Source organism: Ipomoea nil, unplaced genomic scaffold, assembly GCF_001879475.1.
Source record: "Ipomoea nil cultivar Tokyo-kokei standard unplaced genomic scaffold, Asagao_1.1 scaffold3150, whole genome shotgun sequence".
Lineage (NCBI taxonomy): Eukaryota > Viridiplantae > Streptophyta > Magnoliopsida > Solanales > Convolvulaceae > Ipomoea > Ipomoea nil.
The window spans coordinates 1,697,298-1,721,578 of NW_017619578.1; the positions used below are offsets into that span (position 1 = coordinate 1,697,298).

Consider the following 24,281-nt stretch of genomic DNA (forward strand, 5'->3'; position numbering starts at 1 on the left):
AGGTAGACTCAGAAGCAACAGTGGATATTGGAATAGCTAGCACATCTCGAGCCAACAATGACAAATAAGGAAAGCTAGGGCTATTAACTTTCCACCACAACAAAATATTAAAATCATTCGTCACTGGCTCCATAGCTTCACTGAGATACTTATGCAATTTCGACATTTGATCCCCACCACTACCTGATTGAAGTTTGTGCTTTACAAACTTCTCTTGCATACGCTTTTTCATCCTAGCTTGACATTCTCCTATATTTGAACTTGATGTTGGAGTGGAGCTAGATGACACAATGCTATTTGAAGGCTTATAAGCATTAAACAATTCATACACCGCATCTTTAACCTTGGTTGCCATATCCGTACCTTTTGTACCCTCAAACATATCTTTCAAAGCAAATTCAACATAGCAAAACTTGTGTCTAGGATCAAGAATAATAGCAACAAAAATTAGCATATTCAACTTGTCAATGCTCCCCCAATATTTGTGAAATTTATCTTTCATCTTCATTGCCATCAAACTAAATTCATTCTCACCCGAAGCTTTGCACTCTCTCAAAAGACAATCAATTTCACAAATCTCATCAAACAAGCAATTTGAAGTAACATAAGAAGTCCCGGAAACTCTATTTGTAACCTCATAAAAGTGCTCCAAGAATTTTACCAAGTCCCTAACAACTTTCCAATCACTTTCAATAGGAATACCATCCCCCGATTCAAGATCATCTTTAAAATTCTCATCTTGTAAATCAAACATATAGAAAGAATTTTCAAATTTTTTAGCACAATTTAGCATCAAATATGTTGAATTCCAACGAGTACTAACATCAAGGCACAACAAACTTTTGCTTTCTATATTTTGACTTTCAACACATTGTTTAAACCTTTGCAATCTAGATGAAGATTGCCTTATATATCTCACCGCCCCTCTAACACGAGCAACCGACTTATTCAAAAGTTTCAAACCTTCATTCACAATCAAATTCACTATATGTGCAACACACCTCATATGCATATATTTCCCATTCAAAATATTTTCATGTTTACTCCCAAACTTTTTTGCAAATAACTAATAGCAACATCATTTGCACTTGCATTATCAACCGTAATAGTGAACAACTTATCAACCCCCCAAGAAAGCAAGCATTTTTCAATCAATTTTCCAATAGCATCACCTTTATGACTTGAAATTTGACAAAAATTAATGTCTTTCTTATGCATTTTCCACTTATCATCAATAAAGTGAGCCGTGAGACACATGTAATTAATTCTTTGCAAAGATGTCCATGTATCGGTAGTTAAACAAACTCTATTACATGAGTTCCTCAACAATTGTCTCACTTTGATCCTCTCATCTAAATAAAGTTGATAAATGTCTTTTGTGATTGTAGTTCTTGAAGGAATGTGAAACCTAGGACATGCAACTTCAACAAATTCCTTCAAACCTTCACTCTCCACAAACCTAAAGGGTAGTTCACACTTCACAATCATATTTGCTAGGGCTTTTCTAATTGCTTCTTGATCAAACTTCCAAGATGAAATAGCCCCTTCCCCTTCATTACCCTTATTTTGCAAAACAATTTAAGATTGTGACTTATCAACACTATCGGGATTTTGATTACATGCAGTCATGTGATATTTTAATGATGCAGTTCCATTTCTCTTTGGATCACAAGCATATTTTTTCCCACAATGAATACATTTGCATGATGTAACACCCGAAGATGAAGTAATTTTTTCAAAGTGAGACCAAACTTCTGACCTTGGTTTCATTGTTTTCCTCTTTTTTGAATGTTGACTTGCACCCACAATCTCACTTGTTGAAATAGCAACTTCATCCGACAATGGACCCGTATAAGATGGAGAAATGTCTTCCATTGACATCTACAAATAACATTTAAATACTTGAAACATCAAACATAGAAACTAAATTGTAACGGTAGATTGTAACCTAATCCAGTGGCATCTTGAATTTCTGTAGTAAATTGTAAACCTAAGTTTACATCAAACATAGAAACTACATTACAATTTACTAATTCAATCATTTAGATTATACAATAAAAATATAATCCAGTGGCCACTGAAATAGATCCTATTCATTGAAATCTACAGTATTGCATTACACTGGAAAGTAATAACTTTGAAATCTAAATTTAATTATTAACAAGAAATAAAACATCTCACAACACAAAACTTGTTAACAATACAATATTAATACTCCTGCAAATTATTTAAATTAAAAAAAAAAAAAAAAAAAAAAAACTGACCTTTGAGTCCGAGTCGTGGAGTGGACCTAGTGGAGACGGGAGAGGACGACGGTGGCCTTGAGCATATGACGGAGAGGACGACGGTGGCGTAGTGAGCAACCCTCGTGCTTGTGGTGGTCGGCCGGCGGTGTAGTAGTGAGCAAACAACTGGAGAAGACGACGGAGAGTAGAGGCGTAATGGACTGAGGATGGACTGCCAGTACTGCCGCCGCCGGTGGAGTCGTGGAGACTCAGAGACTGTAGAAGACGGTGAGACGCAGAGACGAGAAGAAACGGAAGTGGCTGCTACGCAAAAGGAAACTACTGATATTAGGAATTTAGGATGATGGTTTTGGGGTTTTCGGGCCCAAGGAGGTCCAACACAACCTTTAGCTGGAGGATACACCTTTCGATAAAGTTTGCTAAAATAATATGGGCTCGATGATTTTGACGTGGAAACCGAAAGGAAAACCACGGGCCTTTTGGGCGGTGCCAAGCCTAATTCCACTATGCGTTTTGTAGGTGTCTTTTGTACATACTTGTAGGGCTATTCTCTATACAAAGTGTTGATTTTCTAATAATATAGTGGGAATAATAGAGATGAGAGTGGTAGAATGGTGTGGAAGATTCCTTCCATGTGTGTAGAGTGAGTGGTAGAATGGTGTGGAAGAGTCCTTCCATGTGTGTAGAGTGAGTGGTCTTCTTGGGAGAGTCCTCCCATGTGTGAATAACGTGATTGGAATCTTCTTGAGAGAGTGTTTGTGGAAGAGTGCTATGTGGCCTCCTCGTATGTAAGAATGGTACTTGGCAGAGTCCCCCCACATGTGGATGGGTGAATGGATGGCCTCCTCTTCTTCTTCTCTTCCCCTCCTTTTATAGCTAGCCCATCCCAAAAGTGTCCGTTGGACCATTTAGTAGGGTAGTTAATAGGTATTAACTTGGTTATTAGTGGGGTAATAAGTGGGAGACTTAATAGGTAGCCTTTATTTGGGGGGTTATGGATGAGGTAGATAAATAGGGTAGTAAATAGGACTTTAAGGGTAGATAATTAGGAGTTTAATAGGGGCTAACGGCTAGTTTTAGGCCGACCTTCTACCCGTGCCGATCCCACACTCGCGCCGGCTCCCGAGTCGAGCCGACTCCTCGGTTTGGCTCGTATCTCTTTTGGGCTTGCTCCATTTTCTTCTTGGGCTTCCCTTCTTTGTCTGGGCTTTATCTCTTTTCTTCTTGGGCCCCGAGCCCACGGGGTTCACACCCCATCAACTAGTCCCTCACTTTTCTATGTCTCGCGCTTAGCAGGGCATGGAAAAGTATATTGTCTTGCCTCAAAATTCCCTTTATTAGACCCCTCGATTTTGGCCGACTCTTTATTCCAAACGACTCCATCCTCATCGCTTCTCTTTGTTTGTCATATGACCGACTGCTTCAGTGGATGTGACCCTCTGACTTCGAGCCCCTTTTTTCTTTAGCCGTCGAGGTGAATCTCGGCTGTAACTTTTCCTTTCCTTGATAAACTCCTAAGGGTTTTGACCCTTGATTCTTTCTTTATTCGCCGAGTCCCTCTGTCGAGGCGACCCCTTAGGCTTTTTCTTTCTATGAACGGTTTAGGGTCAGTGCCCCGTTGTTTCTTTATATACTCGCCGAGTCCCTCAGTCGAGGCGACTCCTTTTGGCTTTTTCTCGGAAACGACTAAGGGTCTGGGCCCTTGTTTCCTATCTTTTCTCACCGAGTCCCTCAGTCAAGGCAACCCTTTAGGCTTTTCCTTTTCTCAGAAACAGTTTAGGGTCAGTGCCCCATTGTTTCTTTATATACTCGCCGAGCCCCTCAGTCGAGGCGACTCCTTTTGGCTTTTTCTCGGAAACGACTAAGGGTCTGGGCCCTTGTTTCCTATCTTTTCTCGCCGAGTCCCTCAGTCGAGGCGACCCTTTAGGCTTTTCCTTTTCTCAGAAATAGTTTAGGGTCAGTGCCCCATTGTTTCTTTATATACTCGCCGAGTCCCTCAGTCGAGGCGACTCCTTTTGGCTTTTTCTCGGAAACGACTAAGGGTCTGGGCCCTTGTTTCCTATTTTTTCTCGCCGAGTCCCTCAGTCGAGGCGACCCCTTAGGCTTTTTCTTTCTTAGAAACTGTTTAGGGTCAGTGCCTCGTCGTTTCTTTACTTCTCGCCGAGTCCCTCAATCGAGGCGACTCCTTTTGGCTTTTTCTCGAAAACGACTAAGGGTCTGGGCCCTTGTTTCCTATCTTTTCTCGCCGAGTCCCTGCTCGAGGCGAACCCTGACTATGATTCTTCTTTTCTGAGTAGACTTCTTGGACTCTTGGTTCTTTTACTGACTCGAGCGACTTTCGGTTGTAGCTTTACTTCTTCTTCCTTTCATATAGCCCTTTGTAGATGAGAAATTCTCCGAGCAATATTTTGGAATGTATATGCATTTTCTGCCACTAAATTTCCATTGTCAAGTCGTGCTCCCAAATTGCATGTCACATATGTACCCCTTCTATTTTTATTATTTTCACTGGCTTTGGAGAGATCGTTGGTACTTTTTGTGTGTTTGTAATTTTTCCCCCTTCTTCATCTTCTATCCGTATAACTAGACGGGTCAACCGCCCAAGGTCCGGGCGCTCGGTGGTTGACCTTGAATCTCGGTGGGCGGACAATCCGATGTCCGACACGGAGTGGTCGGCCCAGCGCGAATGAGCGGACCTACTCGGTCAGACTCTAGGAGTCGGCCTCGAAGCTGATTGGGCGGACAATCCAATGTCCGACACGAAGTGACCGGCCCAGCGCGAATGGGCGGACCTACTCGGTCAGACTCTTGGAGTCGGCCTTGAAGCTGATTGGGCGGACAATCCAATGTCAGACACGAAGTGATTGGCCCAGCGCGAATGGGCGGACCTACTCGGTCAGGCTCTTGGAATCGGCCTTGCCAGCATGCTTTCCCCACTAGACATTGCTACGTACACGCTCATGTCTCAATATTTCCATTATGCTTCTGCTTCCCTTCTTAATTTTTATACCGGCATCTTCACCCTTTAAATGTGTAAAATGGGTAAGGAAGTAACCACCAAGAATTTAAAAATGATCCTCTGCATAAGCTATTTCTTTTTGTGCTTAGAGTCAGCCACTAGTATCACCATTGAGAGATGCATGTCGGTGAAAAGCTATTCCATGTATAAAGTGTGCCTCGAAAAATAGAAAAAAGCCATGCTGACCAAAATATTTGTGTGCCTTTACCACTGACGGCCATGTATGCTTAATTCCCCTATTAATTTTTCTTGCTTTGAGGCCCCTATAATGCATGTATCACCCCATATTTGCTTGATATCCGGAATTTTTACGCCTTTTAATTTTCCCGAAATGTTGCATACGTTATGTATAGTCTTCCATAATTTTCTCCCTTCTCCAATTGCCTCCGTGCGAAATTGACGCATGAATGGGAAACTCCCATTTACGAATGCGTAAAAAAAGAAGGGTAATTTAGATCTGCATACCGGATACGAGTCAGAGTGGGCACCTTCCATAATCTTTCCTCGATTACCGTGCAAGCCCCATATTTGAACATTCGGATCTTCCTCCGTAATTCCCAGTTGTTGGTTCGCTCTGCTCATCGCCTCCAGAATATGATGGTGGTAGCATTCCGAGCCTGACTCTTCTTAAAAACAATTGCCAACTGAGATCTCTGCATAGAGACGATGTTTTAGTTCCTAATCCTTTGGTATTACCATTCTTGATTGATTTGAAGGAGTGCCCATTTGATCGATCCCCACTTTTGGAATGCCATTGTTACGACCAGTGAGTTCTTCGTACTCCGTGCACTATTTGAATGGCGGCGCGTCGGAGGGGTGAGAGAGCTGCGGCGTCAACCTGGAAGTGGGCGGCCGACGGTGGTGAGGCAGTGGATGTCCAGTTGATTTGTTCGTTGTTTCCTTAATCAAAGCTTGGGCAAAATGTTTCTTGTTGACTTCTTGCGTATCGTCGACTGCTGATGAAGGGCTCCGCAGATGCCAACGCTTTCTTGCTGGCCGCCGACCCCCTGTGGTTTTGATTTCCATCAAACAGCTGTGTCGAATCGCCCTTTTTTTCTACTTCGCTTATCTGTGATCAGCAGTTTACCAAGTGGTGACATGATTTCACATGTAGCCATTCCCGATGCCTGACAGGTATAAATCTCCATTGAGGGGATAGCGTCGACTCAGAGGACGGGGAAGCTTAAAAATGATGGAGGCTCAGCCGACTAAGGGGATCGACGGCGATTGTCGAGCAGCCGGCGATGAGAATGACCTGACCGACTTTACCCCTCTGTTGGCTGGAAAGTGGTCGACTCTTCTTCGTTTTCTGAAGGTCCATCGCGGCGGTTCGGGTGAGACCGAGTGGTGTTTCACAGTCGACATTCGATCCTTAGCCACAGACGGTCGACCGCCAATGAACGGAGATATGCCCAGCTGGAGATCGAGGTCTTGAGATAGGGTGAGAGAAGCCATCCTCATTTTCTTCTTGTTAATTACAAACAAAGATTGCAGACTCCTGAGAGAATAGAGAACCGAGCAATGCAAGCGGTGGCCTCTTGTGTGATATAAGATTCATAAATCTCTTCCTTTTTGCCACGTAGTGATCTCACGCCGGTCCACCAATACTCTAGCATTTTCCCTTCTACATATATTTCAGCGAACTGCCTTTTCTTGCTTTTGGGAGGCATCTGCACTGAGATTGCCTCATCCGATCAACTGCACAACTAGCCGGGATGGGATGATGTTATCCACATAGCTAGGAATGGACTCGGACTCGGCCATGAGCATGAAGAAGCAACTCTGATCCCGATGACTCGGACTATAAGAATGAAGGCGTCTCCGACGACTTCCACATGCAGTGTGTAAAAAAAATATGGCCATTGGGTAGAAAATTCCCTTTCCCTCCTCGATTGCTACGCACTATATGTAGCAAGAATTTACTTTCTGATACTTTCCCCTGAGTGTGATTATCAGCATGCTTAGCTTGGTATGGTGAAAAGCACAATCGGCTTTTCTTGTTGCAATGGTAGGAACACGTAGCTTTGATTCTGGCCTCAATTTCATTCTTTTTTGATGGTTGACTGCTCTTATTTGCTCTGACATATTGCGTATGAATTGATCTCGGAGGAACCGAGTGACCTGGAAGCCGACAACGGAGGAGCCTGATCGACCGAGTGCGGCTCTACCGCCAACCAGGCGTCTCTGGCGATCTGAGTGCTCCGTAGTCAGTGAGAATGAACTGGATTTGAGGCTTCTGTATAAGATCATAGATTCACAGTTGTCGCGTATGCTTTCTCCTCTGCCCAGGCTTGTCACGTATCGGTGTAAGCCAGAAAATATTTCCCTGTGCCGCATGTAAGAAACTCCTCTACCGTCTGTGATGGGGTAAGGACCCCGGCCCAAGAGATAGGGGCCCAAAGAAATTAGAAGTGGGCCAGCATCGAGAGGAGCCCAAAGAGCAATCGGGCCGAGTCCAGGAGTCGGCCGAGGCCTAAGCCCAGGAAAAGACACGGCTCGAGGAGCCGTTGAGGGCATTAAAGGGGTTCCTTTAAAAGAGAGCCGTTGAAGCATTAAAGGCAGGACCCGGTCGGGCTGTTACAAGCCTAGGAGAGCCGTTGGTCGACCGAGTAATGGCGTCCAACGGCTCCATATCTTGATTAGCCTTGAAGTCGCCCATTAAGGGCCTTCAAGTCGGCAGAGGAGGAGCCACTATATAAAGGTTCCTCCATTCTTGTAAAAGGTAGACATTTTCGGACACCCGAGAGAGGGGGGGAATAACAAAGAAATTCCGACACTAGCATTACCTCTGAGTTAGACGTACATTTTATTGAGAGGTGTATCCACCGACCAAAGGTTGTGTTGGACCTCCTTGGGCCCGAAAACTCTAAAACCATCACTGGCGCCGTCTGTGGGGATCGAAACGAAGAGTCACGTAGCCTCTTGAGTGAGGCGAGTCCGAGGAACGACAGTTAGAACCTCAGTCGAATTAGGAAAACTCCAGACATGGCAGGAAGCGAGGAACAGTCGAGCCGTCATGACAACGGACAGGAGGCCGACCTGAGAAGCCAGCTGAATCGGAGAAGCGCTCGGAGCCAGGAAAACGAGACGACACCGCCGCCGACGCCGCAGATAAACCGGCAATTGCCTCAGGTGCTGCTCACCCCGGAGCAGTTACGCGCAATCGACGTGCCTGCGCCGAAGCAAGCCTAGGAGTGAGAGAACAGTCCGTCACCCGCCAGCCGCAACGCGAGTTGCAACCGCCTCAGAGGCCCGACAACCGGCAATTGAGCCGACGGGCTGAAAGCCAACCGGTACAATCCGTTCATTCTCGGCTGGGTCCCAGCGTTGGCGTCGGTCAGCAAGAGAACGATTAGGCCAGAAGGAGCCCAGTCGTGCCCCACTAGCCGCCCGCGATCAACAAGCTGCACGAGAGAAGAGCCGAACCAAAAGAGCCAGGACTGAGACTCGTCGCGTGGAGCAACCCCCCCGCAACCCCGTCGTACCGGCTGAGTCTGAAGTCGGCGAGAGTACGGAATTCACGGGAAATCGCACCCGGGAGAGGGTCGAAGTGGGAAACTTAGTACAGGAGGTGCGAAATCTGAAAGAACGGATGGAGGGGAAAGCCAAGTCCCCAGGACGTACGTTGCTGACCGCCTTACCCTTCTCGGACGAGGTTATGGCTTTTAAGATATCGAGTGACTTCAAGTTCCCGGAGCAAGCCACGTTCGATGGAACCGGCGATCCCCGTGAGCATTTGCTGAGCTATCAGGCTAAGATGCAGGTTTTGGGGGTACGAGATCCGGTCATGTGTCGCGCTTTCTTACCCACGTTGAAGGGTCAGCACAAAGGTGGCTGGTGGCGCAGCCCTCAGGGTCGATTCACAACTTTGAAGAGCTGGCAGACCGCTTCATGAGCCATTACGCCGCTAATATCAAGCCACAAAAGGACCTAACTCACTTGGGGTGACATCCGTCAAGACGAAGGCGAATCTTTGAAAACCTATTTGGCCCGCTGGCAGAGAGAAATCCAGTCCATAGAGGAGGTTGAGGACCAGACAGCGCTCACCTTCTTCATCGAGTCGCTGCGGTCCGGCCAGCTGTACCGAGACTTGAGGGACAATCGTCCGGCCACCTACGCAGAAGCGATTCATATGGCCAACAAGAGGGCCAATACGGAGCAGGCTATGAAGTACAAGCGACAGCGCGAAGTCGGCGGATCCGCCAGCGGAAAGAGGACGCGAGCGGAAGCCAAAGAAAGGCGCCCGGACGTGGCTCGGCGACCCAAAGTTAGACGGCCGTACGACCGATCAGTGGTCCACGCTTATCGGCCGATTCCCGAGCGTCCGGTCCACGAGGTACAAGCGGTTGCCCCGCCTCCGCCTCCGCCGACTGATGATCGCGCGACAAACGAAGAGGTGGGTAAGAACTCTAAGTATTGTCGTTATCATAAATCTTATACTCACAGTACGGAGGAGTGCTTCTACCTGAAGAAGATCATGGAGGGTATCATCCAGCAAGGAACCCCGCCTCCTAACCAATGGAGGCGGAGGCCGGGCAGTCGAAGGGATGAGGAACCCGTCGCCGTTGCCGAAAGCAGTCGAGGCAAGCAGCCAGTTCCCGAAGAGGAGGAGGCTCAGTGGCGCCAGAAACCGGTTATCAACATGATAGTCGGCGGGCCGGAAGGTGGTGATTCAGCGAACACCAGAAAAGCTTGGGCCCGGCAGTTGTACGTCGGGACAGTGTACGGGCGTGAGGAGAACTCTAAAAAGGTGTGTCGAGAGCCCATCGTGTTCACCGACAGAGACTTACCAGCCGGAGAAATACCGCATCGAGATGCGTTGGTTATAGCCATGGACGTCAACGGCATCGTCGTTCGGCGAATCCTGGTGGACACCGGGAGCAGCGTCAACGTGCTATATCTAGAAACCTTCACGAAAATGGGGCTGACTCGAGAACAGCTGAACCCCGTCAAAACTCCCCTCGCCGGCTTCACAGGGGACTCGGTGGAGGCAGAGGGGTCAATCACACTTCCAGTTGAGATTGGCACGTACCCGGACGTACAGAGACTCAGCATGAAATTTATTGTGGTAAACCTGGCCTGCTCGCATAACGCTATACTCGGCCGACCGGGTCTTGAGGATTTAGGGGCTTTGATCTCAATTGAGCATCTCTGCCTGAAATTCCGCACACCAAATGGAGTAGGTACGGTGCGCTGTGACCGAAAGGTCGCCCGCGACTGCTATCTGCAGGCATGCAGAGGGATGGGCAAACGCGAGATGCAGATCCATGAGATCACTGAGAGGCCCCCGAAGAAGACGATACTACCTCGCCCAGAGCCTGCTGTCCAGTTGGAGGAAGTCGAGATCGACTCTACGCAACCGGACCGACGGGTCCGAATTGGAGTCGGCCTCTCTGAGACATTGAAAAAAAGAAATTGTAAAGGTGCTCCGAGAGCACCAGACGTTTTCCGCCTGGGGCCCCGAGGACATGCCTGGTGTCGACCGATCAATCATATCGCACAGACTCGCCGTGGATCCGGAGCACCGACCGGTCGTACAGAAGAAACGATACCTGGCCAACGACCGGAGGGAATTTGTGAAGAAGGAAGTTGGCACGCTACTAGCGGCCGGGCACGTCCGCGAGGTTAAGTACCCGGAGTGGTTGGCAAATGTGGTCCTCGTACCCAAGCCCCCGACGTGGCGAATGTGCGTGGATTACACCGATCTTAATAAGGCTTGTCCGAAAGACCCGTTTCCCCTACCTCGGATCGACCAGTTAGTCGACGAAACGGCCGGGTCGGCGCTATTGAGTTTCATGGACGCCTTCAGAGGGTACCACCAAATATTTATGCACCCGGCGGATGAGGAGAAGACCGCCTTCCTGACACCGGACGGAGTTTACTGTTACCGAGTCATGCCCTTCGGACTTAAAAAATGCCGGGGCTACGTACACCCGAATGGTCGCCCGGTTGTTCCAACACCTGCTTGGGAAATCGATGGCTGCGTATGTCGACGATATGCTCGTCAAGAGCCGGGAAGGGGACAAGCATACGAAGGACCTGGCCGACTGCTTCAAGGTAATGATGAAATACAACCTTCGGCTGAACCCCAAAAAGTGCGCGTTCGCCGTCCAAGGTGGCAAATTCTTGGGCTACATGGTTACCAAACGAGGCATCGAGCCTAATCCGGAGAAGGTACAGGCCATCATCGACATGCAGCCTCCTACAACCGTCAGGGACCTACAACGGTTGACTGGCCGATTGGCCGCCCTTAGCCGCTTCTTGAGCAAAGCGGCGGATAAGACCGTGCCTTTCTTCGAAGCCATGAAGAAGAAGGAGGGATTCGCTTGGACTGCCGAATGCCAACAATCGTTCGAGGAGTTGAAACAGTACCTCTCAACGCCCCCAGTGCTGTCTACCCCCAGGTGGCGAGCCCTTATTCTTGTACCTCGCCGCCTCAGCCAAGGCAGTGAGTTCGGTGTTGGTCCGAGAGAGGACCGAGTCCAGCACCCGCGTTTATTACGTAAGTCGCTCGTTGAAAGGCCGCTGAGACGCGGTACACCGTTCTGGAAAAGGTTGTGTATGCGTTGGTAGTCACCGCGCGCAAGCTGGCACCCTATTTCCAAGCCCATACCGTTCGAGTTTTGACAGACCAGCCGCTCGGAAGCGTGCTAAGAAACCCCTTGTCCTCCGGTCGACTTGTAAAATGGGTCGTAGAGTTGACTCAGTATGGGATTGAGTACCAACCCCGGCCTTCCATCAAGGGTCAAGCCTTGGCCGACTTCCTGGTCGAATGCACGGCAAGTGAGGAGGAAAAGGAACACGCCTCGGAGAGCTGCCCAGGCGAGTGGTGGGAAATGCACGCGGATGGAGCATCGAGTCGATAGCACTGTGGAGGCGGTGTCATGCTCGTCACTCCGGAAGGATTCCGGCTATATTACGCTCTGAGATACTTGTTCTCGACATCAAATAATGAGGCCGAGTACGAAGCGGTATTAAACGGTCTCCGACTCGCCAAGGCCCTGGGAGTCGAGCGCTGCGAATCAAGACTGACTCCAGACTGGTAGTCGGACAGATCTCGGGTACGTGTGAAACTAAGAATGCAAGGATGGTACTATACAAAGAGCGTGCGGTCGAGATGTTAAAAGGGTTCGGGCTTACGAGATAGAGTACATACCCCGCGCGGACAACATGGAAGCCGACCTATTGTCCAAAATTGCCCTGGAAGGGGTACCGGACCACCTGATAAAAATTTGCCAGAAGGAGGAGCTAAATCGGCCGAGTGTTGAAGAGGCACCACTGGAAGTCCAGCGAGTAGATATCGAGGAATGGGATCGAGGGAAAAATCCCGAAATGTTCTGGATAGAGGACATCCGGCGATTCATAGAAAAAGGCGAGTTACGGGAAGACGCGGGAGTCGCCGCGAGAGTTCGGCGGAAAGCCCCTTCCTTCCAGATCATCGACGGACAGCTATACAAACAGTCGTTCGGAGGACCCTTACTAAAGTGCCTGCTTAGACCCGAGGCGAGAAAATAATGGACGAAGCTCATAGAGGCATTTGTGCGCGCACCAGGGCGCCCACACGCTCGCCCGGAAGTTAGTCGTTCAAGGGGTTATTGGCCGACCATGATGCGAGACTGCATCGAATGGATGTCCAGGTGCAGCGTTTGTCAAGCAGCCGAATGCCAACAATCGTTCGAGGAGTTGAAACAGTACCTCTCAACGCCCCCAGTGCTGTCTACCCCCCAGGTGGGCGAGCCCTTATTCTTGTACCTCGCCGCCTCAGCCAAGGCAGTGAGTTCGGTGTTGGTCCGAGAGGAGGACCGAGTCCAGCACCCGGTTTATTACGTAAGTCGCTCGTTGAAGGCCGCTGAGACGCGGTACACCGTTCTGGAAAAGGTTGTGTATGCGTTGGTAGTCACCGCGCGCAAGCTGGCACCCTATTTCCAAGCCCATACCGTTCGAGTTTTGACAGACCAGCCGCTCGGAAGCGTGCTAAGAAACCCCTTGTCCTCCGGTCGACTTGTAAAATGGGTCGTAGAGTTGACTCAGTATGGGATTGAGTACCAACCCCGGCCTTCCATCAAGGGTCAAGCCTTGGCCGACTTCCTGGTCGAATGCACGGCAAGTGAGGAGGAAAAGGAACACGCCTCGGAGAGCTGCCCAGGCGAGTGGTGGGAAATGCACGCGGATGGAGCATCGAGTCGATAGCACTGTGGAGGCGGTGTCATGCTCGTCACTCCGGAAGGATTCCGGCTATATTACGCTCTGAGATACTTGTTCTCGACATCAAATAATGAGGCCGAGTACGAAGCGGTATTAAACGGTCTCCGACTCGCCAAGGCCCTGGGAGTCGAGCGGCTGCGAATCAAGACTGACTCCAGACTGGTAGTCGGACAGATCTCGGGTACGTGTGAAACTAAGAATGCAAGGATGGTACTATACAAAGAGCGTGCGGTCGAGATGTTAAAAGGGTTCGGGGCTTACGAGATAGAGTACATACCCCGCGCGGACAACATGGAAGCCGACCTATTGTCCAAAATTGCCCTGGAAGGGGTACCGGACCACCTGATAAAAATTTGCCAGAAGGAGGAGCTAAATCGGCCGAGTGTTGAAGAGGCACCACTGGAAGTCCAGCGAGTAGATATCGAGGAATGGGATCGAGGGAAAAATCCCGAAATGTTCTGGATAGAGGACATCCGGCGATTCATAGAAAAAGGCGAGTTACGGGAAGACGCGGGAGTCGCCGCGAGAGTTCGGCGGAAAGCCCCTTCCTTCCAGATCATCGACGGACAGCTATACAAACAGTCGTTCGGAGGACCCTTACTAAAGTGCCTGCTTAGACCCGAGGCCGAGAAAATAATGGACGAAGCTCATAGAGGCATTTGTGCCGCGCACCAGGGCGCCCACACGCTCGCCCGGAAGTTAGTCGTTCAAGGGTATTATTGGCCGACCATGATGCGAGACTGCATCGAATGGATGTCCAGGTGCAGCGTTTGTCAAGCATTCGCCAGGAAAGACACCCGGCCGGCCACCTTTTATACACCGGTCACCACTGCCATCCCCTTCGCCAAGTGGGGAATAGACTTGTTGGGGCCATTGCCCGTCGCCCCGGGAGGTCTGAAGTTTTGCGTTGTGGCTATCGACTATTTCACCAAATGGGTCGAGGCAGAACCATTGGCTACCATCACTGAGTACCAATGTCGACTTTTTCTGTGGAAAAGGGTGATATGTCGCTTCGGCCTGCCCGAGCACATCGTCAGCGACAACGGGCGACAGTTTGACTGCCAGGCCTTCGCCGACTTCTGCCGCCGACACGATATCAAGCATACCAAGGTATCGGTAGCGTACCCACAAGCCAATGGGCAGGTCGAGAATGTGAATCGAACGTTGGTCGATGGGATCCGGAAGAAGCTCGAAGACATCCGAGGAAGTTGGGCGGACGAGCTTGACCGAGTCCTATGGGCTTATCGCACTACCCAGCGGTGAACGACGGGGGAGAGCCCGTTCTCGCTCGCGTACGGCTTCGAGGCCAAGGTTCCAGTCGAAGTAGTCGAGCCCACCCACCGGGTCCGCACCTACTCGGATGCGGCGAACAAAGAGAATCTGCGGATCGAGAAAAATTTCCTAGAAGAAAGGAGAGAAGCCGCGAGTGCACGGATGGTTGAGTACCAGCAGGCGGTGAAAAGATATCGTGACCGGAGGACTCGCCCGCGAACCTTCCAGGTTGGCGACCTCGTGTTACGCGATCGACAGGCCAGTCAGCCCACCGAAGGGGGCAAGTTTGCGGCTAAGTGGGAGGGGCCATACCGTATTGCAGCGGTGGTCCAAGCCGGAACCTATAACTTGGAGACTATGGAAGGCAAGCCCATAGATCGCATATGGAATGTCACTCATTTGAAAAGGTTCTATCAGTAGAAAAGGATAGGCCGTGTACGGGCTCGAGGATTCCAAAAATCTAAATAAAGCACATGGGTTACCGCTAATCGCCTTGACCGAGGGACTCGGCAAGAAAAGATGGGAAACAAGGGCCCAGACCCTTAGACGTTTCCGAGAAAAAGCCTACAGGAGTCGCCTCGACTGAGGGACTCGGCGAGTGTTGAGAGAAACGACGGGGCACTGACCCTAAACTGTTTCTGAGATAGAAAAAGCCTAATGGGTCGCCTTGACCGAGGGACCCGACAAGAAAAGATAGGAAACAAGGGCCCAGACCCTTAGACGTTTCCGAGAAAAAGCCTACAGGAGTCGCCTCGACTGAGGGACTCGGCGAGTATTGAGAGAAACGACGGGGCACTGACCCTAAACTGTTTCTGAGATAGAAAAAGCCTAATGGGTCGCCTCGACCGAGGGACTCGGCAAGAAAAGATAGGAAACAAGGGCCCAGACCCTTAGACGTTTCCGAGAAAAAGCCTACAGGAGTCGCCTCGACTGAGGGACTCGACGAGTATTGAGAGAAACGACGGGGCACTGACCCTAAACTGTTTCTGAGATAGAAAAAGCCTAATGGGTCGCCTCGACCGAGGGACTCGGCAAGAAAAGATAGGAAACAAGGGCCCAGACCCTTAGACGTTTCCGAGGAAAAGCCCACAGGATTCGCCTCGACTGAGGAACTCGGCGAGTATTGAGAGAAACGACGGGGCACTGACCCTAAACTGTTTCTGAGATAGAAAAAGCCTAATGGGTCGCCTTGACCGAGGGACTCGGCAAGAAAAGATAGGAAACAAGGGCCCAGACCCTTAGACGTTTCCGAGAAAAAGCCTACAGGAGTCGCCTCGACTGAGGGACTCGGCGAGTATTGAGAGAAACGACGGGGCACTGACCCTAAACTGTTTCTGAGATAGAAAAAGCCTAATGGGTCGCCTCGACCGAGGGACTCGGCAAGAAAAGATAGGAAACAAGGGCCCAGACCCTTAAACGTTTCCGAGAAAAAGCCCACGGGAGTCGCCTCGACTGAGGGACTCGGCGAGTATTGAGAGAAACGACGGGGCACTGACCCTAAACTGTTTCTGAGATAGAAAAAGCCTAATGGGTCGCCTCGACCGAGGGACTCGGCAAGAAAAGATAGGAAACAAGGGCCCAGACCCTTAGACGTTTCTTAGAAAAAGACTACAGGAGTCGCCTCGACTGAGGGACTCGGCGAGTATTGAGAGAAACGACGGGGCACTGACCCTAAACTGTTTCTGAGATAGAAAAAGCCTAATGGGTCGCCTCGACCGAGGGACTCGGCAAGAAAAGATATGAAACAAGGGCCCAGACCCTTAGACGTTTCCGAGAAAAAGCCCACAGGAGTCGCCTCGACTGAGGAACTCGGCGAGTATTGAGAGAAACGACGGGGCACTGACCCTAAACTGTTTCTGAGATAGAAAAAGCCTAATGGGTCGCCTTGACCGAGGGACTCGGCAAGAAAAGATAGGAAACAAGGGCCCAGACCCTTAAACGTTTCCGAGAAAAAGCCCACGGGAGTCGCCTCGACTGAGGGACTCGGCGAGTATTGAGAGAAACGACGGGGCACTGACCCTAAACTGTTTCTGAGATAGAAAAAGCCTAATGGGTCGCCTCGACCGAGGGACTCGGCAAGAAAAGATAGGAAACAAGGGCCCAGACCCTTAGACGTTTCTTAGAAAAAGACTACAGGAGTCGCCTCGACTGAGGGACTCGGCGAGTATTGAGAGAAACGACGGGGCACTGACCCTAAACTGTTTCTGAGATAGAAAAAGCCTAATGGGTCGCCTCGACCGAGGGACTCGGCAAGAAAAGATAGGAAACAAGGGCCCAGACCCTTAGACGTTTCCGAGAAAAAGCCCACAGGAGTCGCCTCGACTGAGGAACTCGGCGAGTATTGAGAGAAACGACGGGACACTGACCCTAAACTGTTTCTGAGATAGAAAAAGCCTAATGGGTCGCCTTGACCGAGGGACCCGGCAAGAAAAGATAGGAAACAAGGGCCCAGACCCTTAGACGTTTCCGAGAAAAAGCCTACAGGAGTCGCCTCGACTGAGGGACTCGGCGAGTATTGAGAGAAACGACGGGGCACTGACCCTAAACTGTTTCTTAGATAGAAAAAGCCTATTGGGTCGCCTCGACCGAGGGACTCGGCAAGAAAAGATAGGAAACAAGGGCCCAGACCCTTAGACGTTTCCGAGAAAAAGCCTACAGAAGTCGCCTCGACTGAGGAACTCGGCGAGTATTGAGAGAAACGACGGGGCACTGACCCTAAACTGTTTCTGAGATAGAAAAAGCCTAATGGGTCGCCTCGACCGAGGGACTCGGCAAGAAAAGATAGGAAACAAGGGCCCAGACCCTTTGACGTTTCCGAGAAAAAGCCCACAGGAGTCGCCTCGACTGAGGAACTCGGCGAGTATTGAGAGAAACGACGTGACACTGACCCTAAACTGTTTCTGAGATAGAAAAAGCCTAATGGGTCGCCTTGACCGAGGGACTCGGCAAGAAAAGACAGGAAACAATGGCCTCGACCCTTAATCGTTCCTGTGGAAAAGCCTTGAAGAGTCGCCTCGACAGAAGGACTCGGTGAGCAGTTAAAAGAGACTAGGTTAAAGAAAAAAGCGTCAAGCTCAAGATAATACGAAAAGGAAGAGAAAAGGGGAATTTCATTAAAAAAGGCCCGAAAAGGAGGCCAGCCTTTACAAAAAGGGGGCTATCCCAAACAGAATAGCCCTAAGCTACTGGGGAGGGGGTGTCGACATCAATCCCTTCGACTTGGGCCCCTGCCGTTGGTCCAATCAGGGGAACAGAAGAAGGGTCCTCGGCCTGAAGAGAGGACTCGGCGAGCTCAGGAGGTGTTGCTGAAGGAAGAGTCGCCGGATCGGAGGTTGCCGGAAGAGCTGCCAGGTCCCCAGTCGCCAAGTGTCCTTCAGTCGCCGGAAGAGCATCTATCACGGGCTTGAGGCCCCAGCTCTCGGGAGTGAAAGAGGAGTCGCGGACCAGGAAGGCAGAATGGATCTCTGTCTGCGCCTCGCGAAAGCCGAGGCGATAGTCGCGCTCGCCCAAGTCCAGGAGGAACTCGTCACCATCCGGCGTCGACAGCCACTCCTTAGCAATATCTTTTTGGCGAGCCTCTATCGCCGCCTTCACTTTCGCCTCGAAGGCAGCCGACTTCTTGTACTCCTCAACAGAGGTCGCAGCAATCGTCGCCACCTTGTCTCGCTCTTCCTCCCACTGGCGGGTAACTCTCAGCATCTCGGAGTTGTGCACCTCCACCGCCTTGAGGTGCTTCGCCTGCTCTTCCAAAAAGGCCTCCTCCGTCTGACGCAGCTTGTTGGCCAGAGACCGCATGTCGGTCCTGTAGTTCTGCAGCCGCTTACTCATCTCCATCTGGAAGGTGAGGTTCTGCGAGACGGACACGAGTCAGATAATGAAAGGAAAGGACGAAGGGAAAGGTCAAATGGGAAACACTTACGCGGTACGACTGGCGCAGTGAGGCCTCGAGGATGTACCCGTCCCCCAGAGCATGAGTCACCTCCACGTCCTTAGGTAGAAGGACGTTAGCACACCACTTACGGGCGGAGGAGGTGCCCATCCAGATCTGGGCATCCTCCTCTACCTCATGGCACAGCCGGATCCTTTTGGGAGCCGGCTCATCAGTTTGACCAGCCGGGCGCTTAGAGCCGGGACTCTCTGTCTGAGGAGGAGGTGGCTGTCGAGTGGGCGACACCACTGGCGACGGAGTCAGATCCACCACGTTCCGAGGTGGAGGAGGAGTCGGCCTGGGAGCCGGAGACGGTAGTGAGGAAGAAGCAGCAGCAGTACCAGAAGTGCGTTGGATCAGCCGACGCCTCATCTTTTCGGCTCTATCCGCCATCTCGGGAGTCGGTTCAACCGCCTCGTCGGAGCTGGAGGAGTCGGAGTCGTATGGACATGTAAAAAGGAAAGAGAAACCATGAGGTGTTTCGAGTCGGAATATGGCAAGACAGGAAAAGGAGAAGAATGAGGGGTAACGAGGACTACCTACGGTGGCCGCACCCTCCGGTAGCAAGCCACGCTTAGCCATGGCCCGGACTCGGGACCAGTACTTGACGGAGTACGGCCCGAAGCCCTTCAAGAACTCGCCGCCCAGGACCGCATCATCGGAGGGAACGGCACGTCGAGAGCAAGGCTTGAACAGAGCGGCCGGCCACAGGGTCGGAAAAGTAAAGGAAGAAAGGGCAGGGCGGACAAAGAAATAGAGGAGCTTCCAATCCTTAATGGAATCGGACAGCCCCTCGAAAAGCTGCCGCCCCGGGCGAGCGGCGACTTGAACGAAGCCCGGCGAGTGCGAGCCAACCTTGTTTACGGTAAAAAGATACCGGAACAGGTCGAGGTCCGGCTCGCACAACCACCAGTGGCAGAGATTGATGAAGCAAGTAAGGAGTCGGTGAGAATTGGGCACTAGTTGGCCCGGAACCAAGTTATAATGGCGGTAAAAAAGGGAGAGAAAAGGACATGGAGGAACTCGGAAGCCAAAGGCAACCGAGTGTAGGTGAATACCGACACAACCCTCGGGTGGGTCGTAAATTTGTCGGCCCTCCGGGGCAAGGATTACGGCCGAGGGCCCAAGAAGGTACTGGGCCATTTCCAGATCCGCCGCAGTAACGACGGACGGCGGCCCAGAGGGACGGACTATTGGATCGAACTTGCCCCGCGGCCGTACAACGCCACCCGGCAGAGCCGCCACCATCGTTAAAGGAGCGGGGCTCAGCGGAGTAACCGCCCCCGAAGAAGAGGGGGTCGGAGGAAGAGAAGATGTCGATGGAACGTCCGAGGGAAGTTCCATACGACGGAGGGGAGACGTCGATGGAACATCCGCTGGGAGTTCCATGCGACGAGGAGGAGAAGAGGAAGACGAAGAAGGAGAAGAAGAAGAGGGAGAGGTCGCCTCGGTGTTATCAACCGAGTAACGACGGGAAGAAGAAGAACGTGAGGAAGAAGACATTACCTAAGTCAGGAAGGAAATCGGAGGAGGAACAGAGTGGCCGGAGAAGCTCGAAGTTGAAGCTGAAAAGGAAGACTGGAGAAAAGAGTGGAAAGAGAGACGAAGTGGCTATTTGAAGGGTAGGAATTTCAAAGGGCGGCCACGTGCCACCTTCTCGTTGGAGGAGCTGGAGGTGACGAGACGTGAAGGGACGCCGCATTTAATGCCTCAAAAGGCGGGGCGACGGTTCAGGTCTAGGGTTAGCCCACAGACTGCGCGTCTGCCCTAGGCTAGGGTCGAACGTCACGTGACCCGGCCTGCTAAGCTGGAAGAACGTAGAGGGCCATGGCCTCTGGGCCCACGAAATACGAACGGGAAGCTTCTTGAAGCTACCCGATAGAGCCCGGCTCGTCAAATGACACCGGACGAGCTCACAGAGAGATTCCGCTTGCAAGGTCGGCGATCGGACTCGGCGACTCCCCAGCGGGAGGACCTCTCCATAACAAGGCTAGGCGTCGGTCTCATAGATCCGAGGTCGGGCGACAAAATAATAAGAAATTGTGGGGTCGGATAGAAAAGCACACAGTTTATTTAATTAGTACGAAGATTACAAGGCCCAGAACTCGGCCGGTGCAAACTACAAGAGAAAACAGAGTCATGGCTTGGCTTCCTTCTCTGTCGACGAGCGGGCAGCCGGAGGACCCTCTAGAAAGTACTGGGGGCGGAATGGTAGAGGACTCGGCTCGGGCTCTGGCATCTCGTCCAGATACACGGTCGGCTTCCCATCGTCAATCATTTGCAGAGGCCTCTCCAGAGCACTCGGCGACATGGCAACGCCGAAAAGCGGAGGAACCTCCCATACCTCTTCCTCCTTGGGAGCAGGATTTCCGACCTCTGGTCCGGGATCCTCCACCACAGGCTCCATCTCCACATCGATAGGCTCCCTACACATCAGGTCCAGCATGTCCGGAGGCACCACGATGGGGTCTGAAGCCGAGTCGCCCACCAGACGACCTCCGTTAGCCTGCCCCTTCTGCCTCAACTGCTCCAGTCGAGCATGCTCCTCGTTGCGAACGGACCAGCGGCGATCACCATCCCTGTAACTCATACCGCCGTGCTTTCGCAAAGTGAAGAGTGTTGCGATTGGCATCAACTGTGAAGGGTCTTTATATAGCCCAGGAAAGGCGAATATCTAGGCGATAATCACGGAGGAGACTGACATAACTGAGCCGGATTGGACGGATGACGAGAATCTTTGTCAGATATTAGTTCCATCAGATCCGCCCGGGAAGAGCAAGATTCGCACGCCAACATAGAGAAGATTGGATTTACCCGAGCTATGGGGAATCTTGCAGGTGTCAGACTGAAAAGAACCTGATGATGTGACCGACTCCTTGACCAGTCGTCCGGAGGGGTACGCAACAAAACACGGCAAAACATAAGGCAAGACGAAAATAGCGCTTTTTATTATTATTATGGAAAAGGAGGGTACAAGCAGCAAGGAGCTTATTACAAATAAGGAATATGAAAATGCTCCTAAAAAAGATTCCTCCGAGCTATGACCGACCCCGGTACATAAGGTCACTCGCCAGGCGAGGAAGAGTCGCCCCCAAAGAATCCCCCCGATGGTCCAGGGGGAGAGGGGCAGAACGAGTCCCAGAAAGCTGGCATGAGCGGTGGCGCGATGGGTTCCTCATCATCCGGATACGCCTCCAGGTAGCGGGCGTAATCCTCGTCATCCATTAGGCCCGTGACCGGCCCGTTCAGGTCGTCCAGCGGGATGGAGAAAGTCATTTTGAAAGTCAATTATTCAGGGACGGCCACCTCCACGAAGGATCCATCTTGAGAAGTCACCCTGGCGGTTGTTGGAGTCGGCGGGCGAAGCAAAGGCGGCACGACTTCTCGCTGAGGTGGGGTCGGCGGCTGAGAAGCTGAAGAGGCAGCACCAGCAGGAGATCTCCGAGGAGTCGGACGAGAAGCTTTTTTCTTGCTTTCCCTCTCAGGTCGAGTCCGCTTAGAAGGCAGCGGACGCCAAGGAGACCCGAAGTCAATTCGCTTCCCTTTCAAGGGAGAGCGACCCATGATGAACTTGTGAAGATAAGAGAGAAGGGAAGAGGCCATTTATAGGTACCAAGCCTAGACGGAAGAATCCCAACGGCTTCGCGAGATCCGGGAAGAATGGCTGACGATCCGGACGTTACAAGGGGTTATTCAGGGCACGGATACGGTAATTAAAGGAGACGAGCGGTTGCTACTTTTCCAAACCCAGGTTAGAGGACCGGGTATGGAAAAGTGAGGGACTAGTTGATGGGGTAAGGACCCCGGCCCAAGAGATAGGGGCCCAAAGAAAATAGAAGTGGGCCAGCATCGAGAGGAGCCCAAAGAGCAATCGGGCCGAGTCCAGGAGTCGGCCGAGGCCCAAGCCCAGGAAAAGACCCGGCTCGAGGAGCCGTTGAGGGTATTAAAGGGGTTCCTTTAAAAGAGAGCCGTTGAAGCATTAAAGGCAGGACCCGGTCGAGCTGTTACAAGCCTAGGAGAGCCGTTGGTCGACCGAGTAATAGCGTCCAATGGCTCCATATCTTGATTAGCCTTGAAGTCGCCCATTAAGGGCCTTCAAGTCGGCAGAGGAGGAGCCACTATATAAAGGCTCCTCCATTCTTGTAAAGGGTAGACATTTTCGGACACCCGAGAGAGGGGGGGAATAACAAAGAAATTCCGACACTAGCATTACCTCTGAGTTAGACGTACATTTTATTGAGAGGTGTATCCACCGACCAAAGGTTGTGTTGGACCTCCTTGGGCCCGAAAACCCTAAAACCATCAGTCTGCTCCCCCACCTTCGGTGTCTGGATTTTCCATGGGTGCTTGTGATAGGGATTGCCACGTAATGATGAGGTGTGCATGACCTTGCTATTTCCATATACAAATTTCTTGGGGAATAGAATAAAAAATTACCCCTTTTTATGCCCATCACCATGGTGCTACGTAGCATTATGTGTGCAGACCCAAGACTTTCATATATTATGAAATAATCTTCATCAGTGCACTAACTCCATGCTATTTGTGAGGATGACTTCGACTTGCCACATTATAACTTTTCACAACTTCCATAATTTGGACTTTTAGAATTCCCTTGTAAGATATGTACTCAAACATAGAAGAATGCCACGTACGAATGTAGATTAATGCCCTTACTGGACAATGCCAACATATGGCAATTGTAGGAAAAATTTAGAGAGGATTCATATAGACTTCATGGGTATAATCTCATCATTCTTTACTGTGCAGGTTATTGACTATGGGAGCCAATTCAAAACTCATGACCGTAATCGGTGTGCTCAACTTTCTTGTTACAGTGGTAGGGGCACACGACCCTTGATCATTCTTTAACACGGGAGACACCCCGACTGAAATATATATTGTCGAGTCTTCAAGCCTTATTTGATATCACATTATTTATCCACTTCCACATAAGCAAAGCCTTTCACATGATCAAGAGTAAAGGCAGAGAATAAAATAATCGTGACCACGGTGTTTACCGTTAAAGTTGTGGTGGGGGAACCATTTATTCGGCGTCCCGACTTCTTGATTCCCCCGGCCGAGTCCCTCAGTGTGATGGATCGGCCCTTCTCTCGCTAACAACTTTGAGTACTTTAATTTAAATACTTCATCTAATTTAGATGATAATGGTTACCTCTCGTCGACCCCGACACGAAATTTTCTTTGCTTGATTTTCTTCTAGTCCTCTTCTTGGTCCACGGATCTCCGTGAACCTTCTCAATCTTCCGTCCGTAGTGACCGGACGCTCTCCGAAATTGCTCAGACAAAGAGGCAAACGCGACCTTTTGTCACGATCCCCACAGACGGCGCCAGTGATGGTTTTTGGGTTTTCGGGCCCAAGGAGGTCCCACACAACCTTTAGTTGGAGGATACACCTTTCGATAAAGTTTGCTAAAATAATATGGGCTCGATGATTTTGACGTGGAAACCTAAAGGAAAACCACGGGCCTTTTTGGGCGGTGCCAAGCCTAATTCCACTATGCGTTTTGTAGATGTCTTTTGTACATACTTGTAGGGCTATTCTCTATACAAAGTGTTGATTTTCTAATAATATAGTGGGAATAATAGA

At 50.7% G+C, this 24,281-nt stretch overlaps 1 long non-coding RNA gene across 1 annotated transcript; it reads right to left on the reverse strand.

The window, feature by feature from the left end:
- Window positions 1-1,612: 1,612 nt before the first annotated feature.
- LOC109167365 lies at window positions 1,613-23,857 on the reverse strand. The gene is made up of 3 exons (XR_002051823.1): window positions 23,847-23,857; window positions 7,620-7,622; window positions 1,613-1,881 (listed from the first exon to the last, which is right to left on the reverse strand). It is a non-coding gene; the product is annotated as an uncharacterized LOC109167365 (long non-coding RNA).
- Between the last annotated feature and the right edge of the window lie 424 nt (window positions 23,858-24,281).